This window comes from Telopea speciosissima, chromosome 6, assembly GCF_018873765.1.
Source record: "Telopea speciosissima isolate NSW1024214 ecotype Mountain lineage chromosome 6, Tspe_v1, whole genome shotgun sequence".
NCBI lineage: Eukaryota > Viridiplantae > Streptophyta > Magnoliopsida > Proteales > Proteaceae > Telopea > Telopea speciosissima.
In genome coordinates this window covers 4,237,128-4,254,019 of record NC_057921.1, presented here as the reverse complement: position 1 = coordinate 4,254,019, position 16,892 = coordinate 4,237,128, and the positions used below count along the sequence as shown (strand labels likewise).

The 16,892-nt window shown below is 41.1% G+C and overlaps 1 non-coding gene across 1 annotated transcript; it reads left to right on the top strand.

Annotated features, from left to right (window-relative positions):
- Positions 1–208: 208 nt before the first annotated feature.
- LOC122666396 lies at positions 209–315 on the top strand. The gene has a single exon (XR_006333588.1). It is a non-coding gene; the product is annotated as a small nucleolar RNA R71 (small nucleolar RNA).
- The last annotated feature ends 16,577 nt before the right edge of the window (positions 316–16,892 follow it).

The following is a 16,892-nucleotide window of genomic DNA, read 5'->3' as shown; positions in this document are numbered from 1 at the left end:
ACCCTCAATGAGATACCCCTTAGTGGTCCTTTCAGCCTCTTGGGAAGATTCCCATTCCCTAGTCTTATCAGTCAAGTTGGTTAAGAATGTCCATGCATCATTCTCCTCAGAAAAAGAAGTAAAGCCTGCTGGACACATAGACTCTACAAGTTGCTTGGTCTGATAATCAATACCCTCATAAATAATTTGGCATAGCTGCCATAAGTCAAAACCATGGTGAGGGCATTCTAAGAGGAGGTCCTTGAATCTTTCCATGAATTTAGAAAAAGACTCATGTGGTTTCTGCCTGAACTGGAGGATGTCACTTTTAAGCTTATTGGTCTTGTGAAGAGGGAAGAATTTTCTCAAAAAGACAATGGTGAACTCATCCCATGTATTAATGGAGTTTGTTGGCAGTCCATAGAGCCACTTCTTGGCCTGGTCTTTCAGGGCAAAGGGTATAAACCTAAGCCTAACTGCATCATCAGTCAAATTCTGGACCTTAATTAGAACACAGACCTCCTCAAATTCCCTAAGGAAGAGATATGCATCCTCATTAGCCATCCCATGGAAATGGGGTAGCATGCTGATGAAGTTGGTCTTGAGTTCATAGTTATTCCCTGTAACAAGTAGACTAATGCATGAGGGCTGTGCAGCCCTGGTGGGGTAAAACCTATCCTTAAGAGTCTTGGGTTGTTGGTCACCCATGGTCAAAGGTGGTAGAGAAGGTGGTCTTCTAATAAGACGATTACTTGAATCACGAGTCCACACCTTAGCCACCTAAATAGATATGAGGTCTCCTTTAGAAAAATTAAAGAAAAATAAAACACTTAAAAAAAAAAAAAAAAAAAAAAAACTAGAAACAAGAGGGACCCCAAGGTAGATAGTGCATCTCTATCCCCCAAAAATCGAAACAATGGTTCAAAAGCTGTAAGGATGCCATATAGGTTGACAGCAAGGGAACCCGTATAGTCTTCTATAGCCACCTACGTGCGACTCCAATATGGATTCTGATGTAGAATGGAGGTCTACTATACGTTTATGTTTCCAACACTCTCACTATGTCGCTTTCCTGTTATCAAGAGTGGTCACCTCCAAAGATAAGTCACATGTCAATCCACCCAACCAAGTCAAGATGTAGCGTCATAGGTAACTTAATCCTATGAGGGACACCAAAAGATGGAGGGTTGAAGCATATGAAGGACTTTAGATTGGGCGCACACTATTTGAAACAGGAGAGAAACAAGAAGAGGTTTTCAAAAACTGATTTTTTTTTTTTTTTTTTTTCAAAAAAAAAAAAGAAGAGAAAATAATAAACTAAAACACTTTGAACTACTTAAAAATCAGATAAATAAAATGGACAATAATCTCCCCGGCAACGGCGCCAAAAACTTGTTTGAGTTAAAATAAAATCGCAAGCGTACGGGTCAATCGTAGCTACGGGTCGAACACGAGGAGATATACGTCACTCTATTTAACTAACTTAAAAGTAATGCAAAATGAACCAAATTAAAGTGTTAAATTAAACTAATTAAACTAACGAAAATCAATGCATCCTAACTCATAAGCATCTAACAAAATTAAGGGATTAAATCGGCGTCCTAACACATGAGCATCTAACCTATCGAACTAAAGCGAATTGAAATGAATAAAAATGCAGCCACACATACTAACCACATAAAAAGAAATAAGGGAATAAAAATGCATCCATAAACCACAACCATATAAAATTAAAATAAAAGAAATAGAGGGGGAAGAAGAAGAAGATAGAGAGAGATAGAGGAGATGGAGAATGAGATTGAGAGTTTAGATAGTAAAACCTGGATGTGCTTGCATGAATGTAAATGAAAAGCTTGAATACTTGCATAAACTTACCATGGCCTCCTCTTCTAAATCTTCAAGTCTTGTCATCAACTTAAGAACTTAGACTAGAAGGCTTAAAACCTAAACTAGAATTAAGAAATTACAACCCAATTGAAGACTTAAATTGAAATTAAAGCATAAACTAAACCTATTATAAGCATTAACTAAAAATTATAAAAGCAAACTAGAACTTAGAAAAGCCAAAAATCACAAATTAGAAGGAGAAGAAGAGAAGAAATTTCACTAAGTGAATGAGCAAATTTTTACAAGAGAGGTAGGGGGTATTTATAGGTGGAAGAGAGGAGAAGAGAGAAGATGGAAGTGTAGGAGAAATATTCCCTAAGAAAAGAGAATATTCTCTTCTCTTTCCTCTTTTACAATGCCTTGAATCCTAAGAAAAAAGAAAAATAATAGAAAGAAGAAGAAGAGAAGATTGTTTACATAGACCTTCTATTTCTAGAAAAATAAACTTCCAATTTTAACAAGTGCTTCCTTTTCTTTGTAGATATCTTCTCCAAGCAATAAAATCAAAGCATCTTTGATTTTTCAACCTTCCATAGATGAGAAAATATAAATCTATCCCAAGTAGAATTTCAGAAGTGCCCTTGAGAAGTTGGAGGAGAGAGAGAGTAAGGGTGATGACTAGGATTCCTTCAAGAATAAATAAAATACCCATTCTGTCCTTCAGAAAACGTGGAGCATGGGGTGCTTATATAGGTCTCACCATTATGTTCCTTGCGAAAAATCACACAAAATAGACCCAAATTTCATCCAATTCGGAGTTGGGGAGCCCAAGATATCTCAAGTTGAAGTTGGACTGTCCAGAGCCTTCCAAATAGAATCTTTCGGGTACAGTAATGTAACTTCTGATAATTTCATTAAGGCCTCTAAAATCCGAACTTCCGTTTCACTTTGTCCCCATCCGACTGTCAATAATTATAAATAAACCCCTGCAGACCATTTTCACGCGTCGTTACGGAAACGGCCATAACTTCTTCATTTCAACTCGGAATTAAGTGCCGTTTGAACCATTGCGAAGCTGACTCGATGGGCTATGCATCCATTTACACTTCTAAAAAGCTTAAAAACATCTCCTTAACATCATCTCCTTCATTTTCACAAGAATTCACCTAAACCCTGAAAAGCACAAGAAAGCACCGAGTAACTCTATCCAATGTGGTAAAATGTATAATTTATGCCCTAAAATTTCACACATAAATGTGCTCATCAACATACACAAGCTAGACCAAAAACTTGAAATTTTGATAGATGACCGTAGGTACCTATAGGACCAGCTGCTCCATAATAGAGACCTAATTGCTAGGGATTTCTATGTTATCAAAAGAAGACTCGGTTACCTCCAGTACCACACTACTCGCATTGAGAGTATACTAAACCGATGGTCAGACCTAATTCAATGCCTAGTATAGGGAGTATAGGTTTTGTGTATTAGTCGACTTGGTCTTTAAGTTCTCATCTACATACCTGGTTGTTAGTTTGAATCTTGAATGGAAATGTTGCATGCATGTATCCTTGAACCATCTCATTCCATGCTTCTCCCTATACACATTGTCCGACTGCATGCAACCTTAAGTATACGTGCCCTAGGTTTCAAATACCCTTAGTAGACTAATGACAAAGTCTTTACATGATAGGAAATGGTTGTGTTGTTTGGGTTTGAAAATCTCCAACGACATGCGTTACGTTAGTAACTAAGGAGAAGATTAGCTCGAATCCAAAAAAAAAAAAAAATAGAGCAAGGGAATATTTGAAAGTATACGTAGCCCATGCTGACACTGATAGGATTGAAGATCGTATCTACTTTCTCCCTCTAGCTATCGAGGTTAGGAGTGACATATATCACCTCGACGTGGACTTGTACATCACCAGGAAAGACTCGAACAATTTACCTTCTAGTTAGAGAAAATCAACCATGGTTAACACAAGATCAAACCAGGGTGCTCGCCGCAGAGGAGGCCCTCGATTTGTTCCAGAAGTTGGACTGCCTAATGGGGCTGAAGCTCGAAACTTTGAAGTTTCAGCCACTTCGGCAAGAATGCCTGAGGACCTTCCAAATGCAGTGCCTGTGGCTCCATCGGATCCCACAACCACACCACCTCTAGCTATTACAGCTGGCAGAATGAGCGCCATCATGGAAAACATGATGAGGACCATGCAGCAACAGCAAGAATTATTGGCTCACATGACTACTCAATTCATGACGATGATGCAACAGCAAGCGGTGCCACCACTAAATTGGGCCCCATAATTTCCACCACCCATGCCTCAACAAGCAATAGACAACTTTGCCGCTAGGGTAATGGAGAGGTTCAAGAAACTTCAGCCGCCTGCTTTTTCCAAAATTGGCTCAAAGGCAATGGAACTGGAGAGATGGATTAGCGCTTCGAAAAAAGCCTTCGTCGTATTGGATTGTACCGATGCCCAAAAGTTGGTATGCACCTAGTACGAGTTATAGAATGAGGCTGAAGCATGGTGGAATTCAATGCGACCAAATTTGGAGGTGACCCAATCCTACCTGGGATCAGTTCAAAGAAGTCTTCTTTAAGAATTACTTTCCAAAAAGTTTCAGGGACAGAATGGAAACTGAGTTCTGCGCCCTTATGCAAGGATCGAAGTTAGTGCTTAACAATCAACAGCAGTTTGAGGACCCATTTTATTTCACACCGGATTATTTGAAGGAAGAGGCTCGTAAGACGAAGAAGTTTGAGAAGGTGCTTAAGCCTGAGATTGGTTCCATTCTATCAGTCTTGGACATTCAGACCAATGCCCAGATGGTTGATAAGGCTAAAACCGTGGAAGATCGGTTGAAAGAGAAGACTCCAATGTCACCAGGGTCGGGCAAGAGGCCTAATACTTTCCAAAGTTATAATTGGCCCAACAAGACATTCGGGGGATCTAGATACAGCCCCAACCTGATATAGTACCATAGACCAGAAATGGGCCAAACTTCTCAATCCATTCGGCCAACATTCGACTAGCCTACATAGTATTATCACCATGCCTAGAGCCAGTCTACTCTACAACCTCGCCTGGTATCGAGACAAGTAAGCTAGGTTTCTTCTCAGGCTATCTGTCCTGCACCTACCTATCCGCCTGCTGGACCTAGCCACTGCTATACATGCAAACTGCCCAGACACATGTCTGGAGATTGTCCTCATCATAGATTTCGTGCACCACGATGAGGTCCACTTATTACTCGGCCTTCCCAGTCCCAAAGCAATGGAGTCCAAGAACAAGTATATGCCTTGGACACAAGGGAAGCTGAGGCAAATCCAGATATGATGATAGGTACTTTATCCATATCAGCCTCACCTGATCGAGTATTAATTGATTCTAGTTCATCACACTCTTTCGTTTTTGCTGTTTTACGATAAGATGAATGTTCCTCGAAGAACTTAGAACACAAATTAGTGGTTAGCACTCCTACTGAAAATGTTGTGAAATTAAACAAAGTATATAAACCCTATCTAGTAGAAACCTACGAAAAGAAACCCGAGGAGATTATGGGATATGAGGAGCACAATCTCCAAAATTGGATTATCTTGTTGGAAAGGTATTGGGGAGTAGTCGCCAACGTCTGGTTGACGGGAAGATGAAAGATGGTCAAAGTATCCTCATCTACTTGAATCCTAAGACTCGTCTAATTTTGAGGATGAAATTCTTATAAGGTTGGGGGAATGTTAAACCCTTGCCCAAAAATACGAGCTAATTTGAATTTTTTGTTGAATGTCCGGAACCCGAGGTCAAAGCTACCAGTACACTGTGGTGCATTGATCCCGTGGTTGAATTTAATGAGGTAGCCCCATTGATGAGGACCTACATACCGTTAAGAAGGCAAACACCTACTCCTTGTAGCTGTACAGTTCACCACCAAATGTACAGCCTAAGGTAGGTACCATCCCTTGATTTCTAAAGCCCTACCCGAGTACATGATACATTAGGCCTATGAAACATGTAGGGAGGGTTGATAAATGATGGCATTAACAATCGAGGTGATTTGACACTATTTCAACTAGGAGAAAGAAGAGAATTGATGACCCAAATGCTAAGCATAGGTAAGAGTTTCTAAACCTACTCTAGCTCTCCTTACACCCCTTTACCTAGACTTTGTATCATGCACAATTCTGTTTTGACTAAATTAAACCATCCTTGGTCATGCATGTTAAATCCCAACTCAAGAATCATATTCTACTACTCTGGCAAACTGACTCCTGCTTAGTTAAAATGACATAACTCCATCATCCAAACCTCATTTTCTTTGATTCCAATTTTGTTAGAAACTAAACCCATAGAACTTAGTTTTGTTAGAAGAAACCATTGCCTAATTATGCCTTTAAGTGAACTGAAATTTCGTTTCAATCCAAGAAAAATCAGCAAAAGCATAATTCTCTGGGCGATGCACTAGGAGATGCACCAAACGTCCAGTGCAAGGCCTAGAGTTGTTGAGCATGTAATTTTCATTCTAACCTTGCGGGAACCATGTTCCTTGTAATAGGATCCCCTCAAACCATCCCCTAAGACATGTAGGAACTATTCCCCAGTCTTGAACCCATGTGGGCCCCACCTACCTAGCCATACACTTAGAAAAGCTAGAAGAAGCTAGGAAATAAATGTGTTTTTATTAGGATAGTCCCTAGCCAAACGGGCCCTAGTGAACCAAGGCCTATAAATAGAGCACTAAGCCTTAGAATTTGTTTCCTACTATTTAAATCGTTGGAGAGAAAGAAAGAAAGAAAGAAAAAGAGAGAGAAGGAAGGAGAAGAAGAAGAAAAGAGAAGAAGAGAAGGCTAGGACCCCCACCCGGATTTCCCAAACCATGAAGGTAGCATCCCTACCATGTGTTCATTCTGTAATTCGTATGAAATCCCAAAGTTGAGCCTTGAAGCCATGTGCAACCATGTTTCCTTGTGTAGTATCTAGTAGAATGCGTAAATTGACATGGATCCTTACTTGCATGCTTTCATTTACATATTTTACTTCCCATTTATACTATTGCAAGCTGTAGGTACATATATTTCATATGCCAGCCATGTTTTTTTTTTTTTTTTTTTTGATGATAAAGAAAGTAGATACATTAAAAGGAAGAATATACAAGAGAGTTAGAGTCCAGGGCCTTAGTGGCCAAATTAGAAACTATTGTAGAACCCAAAGGATCTCCAATCGTACTAAACTTGATGTCCAAGTCCTGGCCTACTGAGCTGATATACAAAAGATACTGAAGGAGATGCCACGGCCACGGATTAATGTTTGGAGATGGAAGAAGATCGGAGATCTGCTGATTCGAACACCAAACTTCTTTTATCTTCAACCCTAAACTGGAGGCATGAACAAGCCCTGTACGAATACAAAATAGGTCTGGCTCCAAATTATGGGAAGATTTGATCGAACCTGTGGCAAACAATTTAAACTTGCCATCTGCCAAAAAGAGATAAGCCCATCCTACTTGACTTGATCCTGGGATTTGAAATCCTGCACATATTAAAACATGAAATTTAAAGTTAGGTAAGTGAGAAAAAGTAGATAATTGACATACCTCCTCAAGCTGGTCAGAAATTTCAGGGGGATGAGCAAAAGGGGGGGATAATTCCAAGTTAGCTAACCATCGTTCAATATTTTTCAAAACCCAAATTGGATCCGGTTTCTCATGTCCATAAACCACCTTGTTACGGGCGGACCAAATAAAGTAACAAGAGATAATAAAGCCCCTAAAGAACCAAGAAAGGGAATGTTTATCCAACTTGACCATCATAGAGAGACAGAAAATTTCGAGAGAAGGGTGAGATAAAAATTTGGTTCTCAACCCCAGTAGACCAGCAGCCCAAATATGTTTAACCCAGTCACAAGAAAGGAATAAGTGCCAGTATGATTCAACACATTTTCCACAAAGGTGTGTGGATAGAAAAGAAAGATACTGGGTTAAGTGGGTGTGTTTACGCGGTCACTTCAGGGAATGAGACCTAAGGGATGCCATCCTCTGAGTGATTGTCAAATCTGCCCAATACAGAACCACAAAGGAGATCTCCAATCCGAACAAAAAACAAAGGAATGGAGAGTGGAGGGAACATTAGAGGACAGTAATAGAAAAGGTTCCAGAATTGATTAAAGGGTAGTAAGTGCAATTGCAAGAGAAAGAGAGATGGATGTAGAAGCAAAGATGGAAGAGAAGGCCCAGCAAAGACGGAAGAGTGAACATCATCAGGTCAGGAGCTGCAGCCAAAACCAAAAGTCGAACAGGTATAAGACCCAAGCCAACTAAAAAGAAGGGGGAAATGATTTGCAGCCACCCCGAGCTCACTGCCACTAAAGAGCAGACAAACAACAAAACCAGATATGGTGGTGAAGTAGAAAATCATAACAAATTACTCGAGGATGTGGTGTAAAAACAAGCTCAAAATACTACAAAGAATAGAGTCGACCAAAAAGTCTAGAAAAGTAAGGCAGATAACCGGATCATGGAAAAACCAACCAAAGTGGCCGCAAGATTAGAGAGCCACAAACCAGAGAAATACAGAAGGCAAGTCCCCACGCCCAAAGCGGATTAACGAAAGAGGCCACACGGGCCAAACCCAATTAAAGGAGATTAGAAAAAATTATACGGGCATTCGTAAGTGGAAACCCCAACTTCGCGGGTAGAAGGTGTAAATAAAGGACCATCCCACAAAAGAACCACTTGCAAGAAGGCAACCAAGAAAAGAAACCCAAGAGAAAGGGACAAGCCAGAATTCACAAAGGAGAGAACCACATTTTCTTTTTCCTTTTCTTTTTCTTTTTCTTTTTCTTTTTTCCTTTCCTTTTCTTTCTTTCTTTTCTTCTTCTTCTTCTTCTTCTTCTTTTTTTTTTTTTTTTTTTTTTTTTTTTTTGTGGATAGAAGAAAGAACCACAGTCGAGCCAAAATCATAAGAGCCAAACTACACCACCATGACCAAGAGAAGTACTCGATTACGAATCCCAACAAAAAAAAATTCCACCAAGAATAAAAAAGTGGAATCTCCCAAATAGGACAAGTACATCTCTGTAGGCAAGAATACCCAAATACAACAACCAATCCCCAGAAAACTGATGGTGCTGGGTAACTGAAATCTTCCCAAAACAGGACAGGTACATCTCTGTATGCCAGATTTCCCAAGAACCCCAACCAATTCAAAGAGAAAAGGAAGGTGATGGGTGACTGAAATCTTCCCCAACCACTTGACCAAGATCTGGTGGCTAGAAAAAGAAACAGGCCAACCAGGCTCAGCTCCCGACCGACGCTGACCACAAAAGTATGCAGAGCCAGAAAAAAAGAAAACTTGACCCAAACTTGAGTGGGGGGGATGCAACAAGAATAACAAAGGAAAGAAGTCCAAGTATGGAGACGTCCCAACAGTAATCACCCACACGCAACTTTAGAAGACATCTGATCCACATAAAAGCAAGAATCTACATAGAGAATCAAGCCAGGATACGGTAGTAGAAAGGGTAAACGAATCCAAGCCGAGAGGAAGCACGGTCATGACCGACCAGAACAACCCAAACCCAGCAAGGAAGAGGAAATATAAATAAAAAAGAATAGTATAAAAAAGAAAAGCAAGGAGAAGAGGAGTTATTTAGCTAGTTTCATGCTAAGCCATCTATATAATACATGAAAGATGAAGTAGAGCCATGGATCCTTGCATGCATGAGGTATTACTTACTTATTAGCTTAGGATTACAACTGTAATATATATATATATATATATATATATATATATATATATATATATATATATATATATATGACTAATCCTTGTACTAATATATGGAATAATGGTGCTATATGACTGATCATAGCTATACATGCTTTGAGCCATGAATGCATGAACCTAATCCATCACCTAAATTAGCTAATCTTGGTTAGGATCCTGTTAGCCTAATAAAGTTGTTGAGGAATCCAATGCCCGTCCAGACCCCATCTCAGGCGGAGCGATGCTCGCTAGCTAGTTTACAATAAGGAAATAAAGTTGTACCTTCCCTCGCAAAGCGTCTTTTGGGGATTGACAAGCATTTAATCCTACAATTGGTATCAAAGCAGGTGATTGCGAGTTCAAGTCTCCCCATGTGTGACATACTGCAGAGCAGACTATACTTGCGAGTGGTCCCTGAGAGTGCATTGGGGAGGATTATTGGGGAATCCAACACCTGCCTAGACTCCGGCTCGGGTGGAGCGATGCACGCTGGCTGGTTTGCAATAAGGAAATAAAATTGCACCTTCCCTCGTAAGGGGTCTTTTGGGGGATTAGCAAGCAGTTGATCCTACAGAAGTGTGACTTAAATGTATGTGTTACCAACCTCTAGGAGTCATCCCAAATCAATTTGAGATGAATCCAACAAGCAAAATCTATTTTGGATTAAATAATCCCATGTTGGGCGATTCTCTGGATGATGCACTAGGAGTTGCACCCAAACACCCAGTGCAACTCCAAGAGATATTGTTTTGTGTGTAACTAATCTAGACCTTTGGGGACTTCACCCACAGCCCAAAAATAGTATTTATAATATAAAAACCATCATGAACCCCTACCCCCAAGCAACCTTGCTATCCTCACTTTGGGTGCACCAATGAGCCCCAATGGCCATGATCCAAAGAGGGACCATGAGCCCAAAACATGAGCCAACCATGGGGAGGACCTTTGCCATCACTCCCCAAGGTTGATGAGCCGTAGAATAGGTGAAACCAAGAAGGAAACCCCCACTGTTGCTGTATTTTATTCTTTGGGTGAGGCACTGGGCGTTTCACCCTAAGGCCCAGTGCAAGTCCCAGAGAATGTTGTTATAACTGTTTGGTGTCCAGATTTGAAACCAACCTACCCAAAGGCAATCCTAGGACCCTAAACCTCCTTTAACAGTACTTAACATGTTCTAATGGTCCTGTTAACATAGGTTATAGCCCCGAGTGCGAAGAGCAGTGTCAAAGTCCAACTGGGACCCGACAAACCGAAGAACAATTAGGAACTTGTCAAGGTGAGTAGAATTACACCATACATGTAGGTGTAACATAACTAATGAGTTATGATAACAATTACAATTTACTTTACTTTCTTTATAAACTCTTGTTCTATTTGCTTTATATTGAGAACTGTTGAAGGAATTGCTTACATATAAACTGCTAGTTTAGATGCCGTAGTCGGGTTGGAAATGCGGTTGGTGGTGGCCTGTAGAATGGGATGTGGGGCATCACCCGACTCGTACTATGTCATATAGAATGCATGTGGTTATGGTATCATCACCTGTGCTAGGAACCCTCGCTAACAGGGGTTAAGGTGTTGGATGTCTGTGAAAGAACTAATACCAAAGGCTAATCATAGAGGACTGGTCAGGCTGACCTTGGGAAGGGATGCTGGAGCCGACTAGTCTTCTCTGATAACTCAATGGGTGTATCGCGAGAAGGGGTTAAAGGCCCGCACCAGGGATATATTTATTGGGGATTGTAGTAGCACTATACCTACCTTAGTTTTGTTATTAGGTGGCTTAATAAATATAAATGAATCTCATGCATATAGACTTATGGTTGTGCTTGCATGTGCATGCATGGTTTATATTTCATTCATGGGCTCAGTGGAACTCACACTCGTATATATTTTCTTTTAGATAATACCACAAGTGGACATCTCAATGGCTGGGAGACTCATTTTACGATGGAGGATGATGGTAATTATGACTATCTGGGTGTGGACCCCGATGGAGGTTATCCCTCCTGTGCGGATGATTAGGGTGACCCTTGAGGATGATCCTTGAGGGATGGGCCACATACTAATCTAACCTTTTAGGGATTCTTTTTAGGTAGATAGGATCTACTAACTCCTTTCTTTTGTATAGCTTACTTGGGATCTTGATGTTGTAGCCCTCTTTTGGGTTTTTGTAGAGCTATTGGTTAGAAAGGTATTGACTGTTTGAACAAGTGGTGTAATGGAACAAGAACAATGTCATGTATATATGTAAATGTTCAATGTAAAGCTTTGGCTACCGCAATACTCTGTATTCAGTTATTATCCATTGTTATGGGTGTGTGTCTTTGTGAGTTAACTGCTTCTGGATCCTGGGGATTTGGCAGATGTTGTTGTACATTCAGGGTCACTTGCCCAATCCTCCCAGGGGATGGTTTGGGGCTTGATAGTTATAGTGGTATCCAAGCATGGAAGATGTATATTGGCAGTATATTGGGTCCTTAAGAAGTGTTTAGGAAAGGCCCAAAGCAGCAGGTGAAGGCCTCGTACATCAAAAGTTGTGATTTCATAGGATCTCACAATCGGGTCCACTTTGAAGCAATTTTTCGAAGCCTTAATGGCAGAACTGGGCAAAGAAATCTTCATAAGAAATTTAGTTCATCAAATCATGGTTCCAATGCAATTTAAATCTTGTCATTGTGAGCTCAGTTGAAGTAGCTACAGTGATTTCCATGGAAGTTTATGAAAAAGAATCAAAATGGGAGATCTTTGTGAATAATTGGAGCTTTTTATGAGTATTTTGTTGTTTTTTACTGCAAAAGGTTATGTAATCATGTTTGTGGTTACAGAGGCCATTTTCCAATTTGTTTGGGTTGATTTGGGCATAAAATGTATGTTTTAAGAGTAAGATTTCCTTTTGTAAGCTCTGGTTGATTGGGAGATCAGTTATCGACAGCCCAGATGTGAAGATTCCATTTTAAGACCATTCAGGGCTGAGCGGTGCCAAAGGGGTGCCCATGTACACCATCCTTGGGGGCCTGGGGCAAGAGTCAACAAGAAAAGCCAAGGCCAACGTCCGGTTCATCGCGGTCGGAGAGATGCCGAACAAGATAGCAAAGACCGAGACCGTGATCTCCTTCAACGACTCCGATTTTGAAGGAATATGTTTACCTCATGACGATGCCTTGGTTGTACAGGTGGAAATTGCTAAGTGACCCGTCCATCAGGTATTGATAGACACGAGGGCCTCGGTCCACTTTATGTTGCTCGAAGTGTACAGACAATTGGGGTTCGGAGATGACATGCTCAAACCCGAGGGAACCTCCATGCACAGATTCTCAGGAGCCTCCGCTACAATCAAGGGATCTATCAAGCTACTGGTCACACTAGGAGAGTGGCTACACCAAGCGACAACAAAGGTCAAGTTCATGGTGGTGAGGTCGCTCATGGCCTTCAGCGTAATACTCGAGTGGCCGACCTCACCGTTCTCCGGGCTATCATCTCATCGATCCACCTGAAGATGAAATTTTTGACTGAGAATGAGGTCAGAGAAATCTGAGACAACCAGAAGAAGGTAAGAGAATGATATGCAATGTTCGTAAGGCAGAACAAAGGCAATACCCAAGGGATGGCTATGTGTGTGGGAGATCTCCCCGATGACAAAGAGATGAGCTGGCCAAGCACCATAGAAGACTTGTGGAAGACTTCATCCCTTTCTCGCTCAGCAAGGATGACCCCACAAAGACAGTCCAAATAGGCTCACTGTTGAGCGAGGAACAAAGGACAAAGCTCGATAACTTCCTAAGGGAGAACTCGGACGTGTTTCCATGGTTAGCCTCGGACATGTAAGGGATACCGAGGCACATTTTTGAGTACCGACTACATGTCGGTCAGACCCGAAAGCCCATTCAGCAAAAGCAGAGAAACTACACCCTCGATTGGCAGTCGACGATCAAGGAAGAGGTAAAAGTGTTGGGGTATCCTAACCCCACCTCCATAAATGTTTTCATGATAACAAACATGTAGACATGGTCTTGTGAGTGTGTTTGTGTCAACAGGGCAATAAGTCACAAAAGTAAGAAGGCACAAAGTAAAAGAAGTTCAAGAACTAACCATTGAGGTTCAAGACCCTGAAGCCATGACAAAGCTTGTCAAAGAAAGAAGATTTCAAAAAGAGCTTTTGAAGATTGAAGAACGTCACGTGAAGCTAAAGATGCTCATGTGCACCTACTTAGGCACTCACAAATGCATGCTTGTAATTGCGTTTGCATAAATAAAAATGAAATCACTTGCATCATTTAGGGACCTTAGGAGGTTATAAATGAACCCTCTATGACCTTAAAAAATGTTAAAAATGGTTGGAGAAAGTCCCGGACCAATCCCCTCAGTCAAACTGCCAGAATCATACCCTGATTGTGATCCGGTCTAAGCATCCGGTCGACCGGATCTCAGAGTATACATTGACCGGATCTCATAGTGGGCTTATGGGTACATTCCCATATATGATCCTATCTACCGGATCAAGTGGGACGATGATTTGGTCGATCGGACATCGATCGGATGCCCTACCAGCTTTCAAACGGCTAGTTTCTCCAGCGGCTAGGATCCGATCGACCGGATCAATCTTCAGGTTGACCAGATTGGTAAAAAATAGATCCATTAGAGCACATTTTGCATATGTTCTAAAGGCCATTAATGAGCCTATAAATAGAGAACATGTCAGTCCTTTTCACCTATCTACTGCAGTCCAAAATCTTACTTTTGAGAAAGGTGAAAAGTGATTAATTGCTCTCATCATTGAAGTCTTGTCCACATCTACTTCAATCAAGGTTTGACTTCAAAGCTTAAAGGATCTTCCCAAGCTCACACTCTAAATTCTTATAAAAGATCTTCATTATGCAAGCATACATTCGCTTCATTTGGCACTTGCAAGGAGTACACATCACACTCCTTGCCTAGGTAATTTTACCTTATTTCTTTTATAATTAGTTTATGCTTTTAAGTGTATAAAGCATTGTTTGCATTGGCCTAGACTATGCTTAGGCATTACAAGGATCCTCTTATCCTTAAAAGATTTTGAATTCTCTTATCCTTAAAAGATTGGGATCCTCTTATCCCGTGGAAAAAGATTGTAAAGGTGTTCTTCCCACCTACTGTACTGAAAGGAAGGAACTAGTGAATTCTCTCAAGGTTGAGAGGAGTGGATGTAGGCTAAGTTTAGCTGAACCACTATAAATCTTGTGTGTCCTTTATTTGCGCATTTTATTTCTCTTCATCTTGCTTAAATTCTAAGAAATTTTTAAAAAGGATAAATTCACTAGTGATAACCTATTCACCCCCCCTCTAGGTTATCAACAAAAAGCTCCAATGATCAGGCTTTATTAGGGAAGAGAAATTCCCAGCTTGGCTAGCTAACGTCGTTATAGTACCTAAGTCGAACAGAAAATAGAGAATCTGCATCGACTACATCGACCTCAATAAAGCATGCCCCAAGGATGAGTACCCCTTGCCTTGGATCGACTTACTGATCGACACCATCGTCGGTCACGAAATGCTTAGTTTTATGGATGCATACTCGGGTTACAACTAGATCCTTATGCACGAAGAGGATGAGTCTTACATAGCCTTTCAGACTGACTAGGAAAATTTTTGCTATCAAGTCATACCTTTTCGGCCAAGTCATGCCTTTCAGATTGAAGAACGCCAGAGCCACATATCAAAGAATGGTCAATCACATGTTCCAGGATCAGATCGATCAAAATATAGAAGTATACATGGATGATATACTAGTGAAAAGCCTCAAGGCCGACCACCATTTGGCCAACCTAGAGGAAGCATTCGGAGTATTGAGGAAAAACCAGATGAGCCTTAACCCCGCCAAGTGTGCTTTTGGTATAACCTCGGGGAAGTTTCTAGGTTTCATGGTTTCGGTACGAGGCATCGAGGCTAATCTGGCAAAGATCCAAGCAATCCAAGAGATGACTCCTCCTAGAACAATTCGAGAGGTATAGAGATTAAATGGGAGGATAGCAATGCTAACAAGGTTCATGTCTCGAGCCAGAGATAAATGCTTGCCATTCTTCAAAACATTAAAGAGCCTTCAGAATCCAAAAGATTTTGTATGGACGGACGAGTGTCAGAATGCTTTTGAAGAGCTGAAGAAGTACTTGGAAAATTTGCCTCTCCTTGCCCGACCCAAGCCAAATGAAGAACTAACGCTATACTTAACGTCAATGCCGATGGCGGTCAACACTGTACTATTGAGGGAAGAGGCCAAGCAGCAAAGGCCAATATACTATGTCAGCCATGTACTAATAAATGTGGAAACACGATACTCCAAGTTCAAAAAGGTGGTGTTTGCCTTAGTAACAGTGGCGAGAAAGCTAAGGCCATACTTTCAAGCTCATTCGATCGTAAAATTCACCGATTAACCCCTTAAGAAAATACTACACAAGTCAGATGTGTTGGGTCGACTGATCACGTGAGCAGTTAAGCTGAGTGAGTACAACATCGACTATAGACCTTGTATGGCGATAAAAGGATGGGCCTTAGCTGACTTTATTGGTGAGTGCACCATAGCCGGCCCTGAGGACCGAGATGTTGAGCCATCAAATGAAGAGGCCGAGGCTAAGCAAGCATCGATCATGAACGTAGATGGCTCAAGTAATGTGGCCAGTAGCGGCGCGAGGTTGTTGTTAGTCAGCTTGGAAGTATTCTGCATCCAATATGCTTTGAGGTTCAAGTTTCTAGCCTCCAACAATGAGGCCGAGTACGAGGCCCTACTAGCCAGACTCCAAGTTGCCAAGAGCATAGGCATTACCTGACTTAAGGTACGTAGCGACTCCCAACTTGTGGTCAATCAGATCAATGGCGAGTATGAAGCGAAAGATGATCAGATGATAGCCTACCTTGGTCAGGCCCAAGGTATGATTGCTGAACTCGAACAATTTGAGATGACCAGGGTACCGCGAGAGGAAAATACCATGGCTGACTGCCTGTCAAGGCTCGTCGAGGCTGAGTTTTCAAGCCTGGCAAGCTTGGTGTACATTGAAACTTTAGATGAACCGTTGCTCCAAGAAAAGAAGGTCAACCATATAGAAGAAGAGGGTCCAACAAGATGGACCCAATCATCAATTATTTGGAGAATGACTAACTACAGGAGGGTGGGGATAAAACTAGAAAAGTTAGGTGAAGGTGTGCTTTAGAGCACAAATCATGGCGGAAAAGATTCTTGCACTCGTTGTGTAATTGGTCGTGTGCAACAGACCTTGATGCACTGTCACTTACTTAATCAACATTTTTTTAATTATTATATAAAAGCCCTTGTTTGCTTCCAAAAAATTTCTA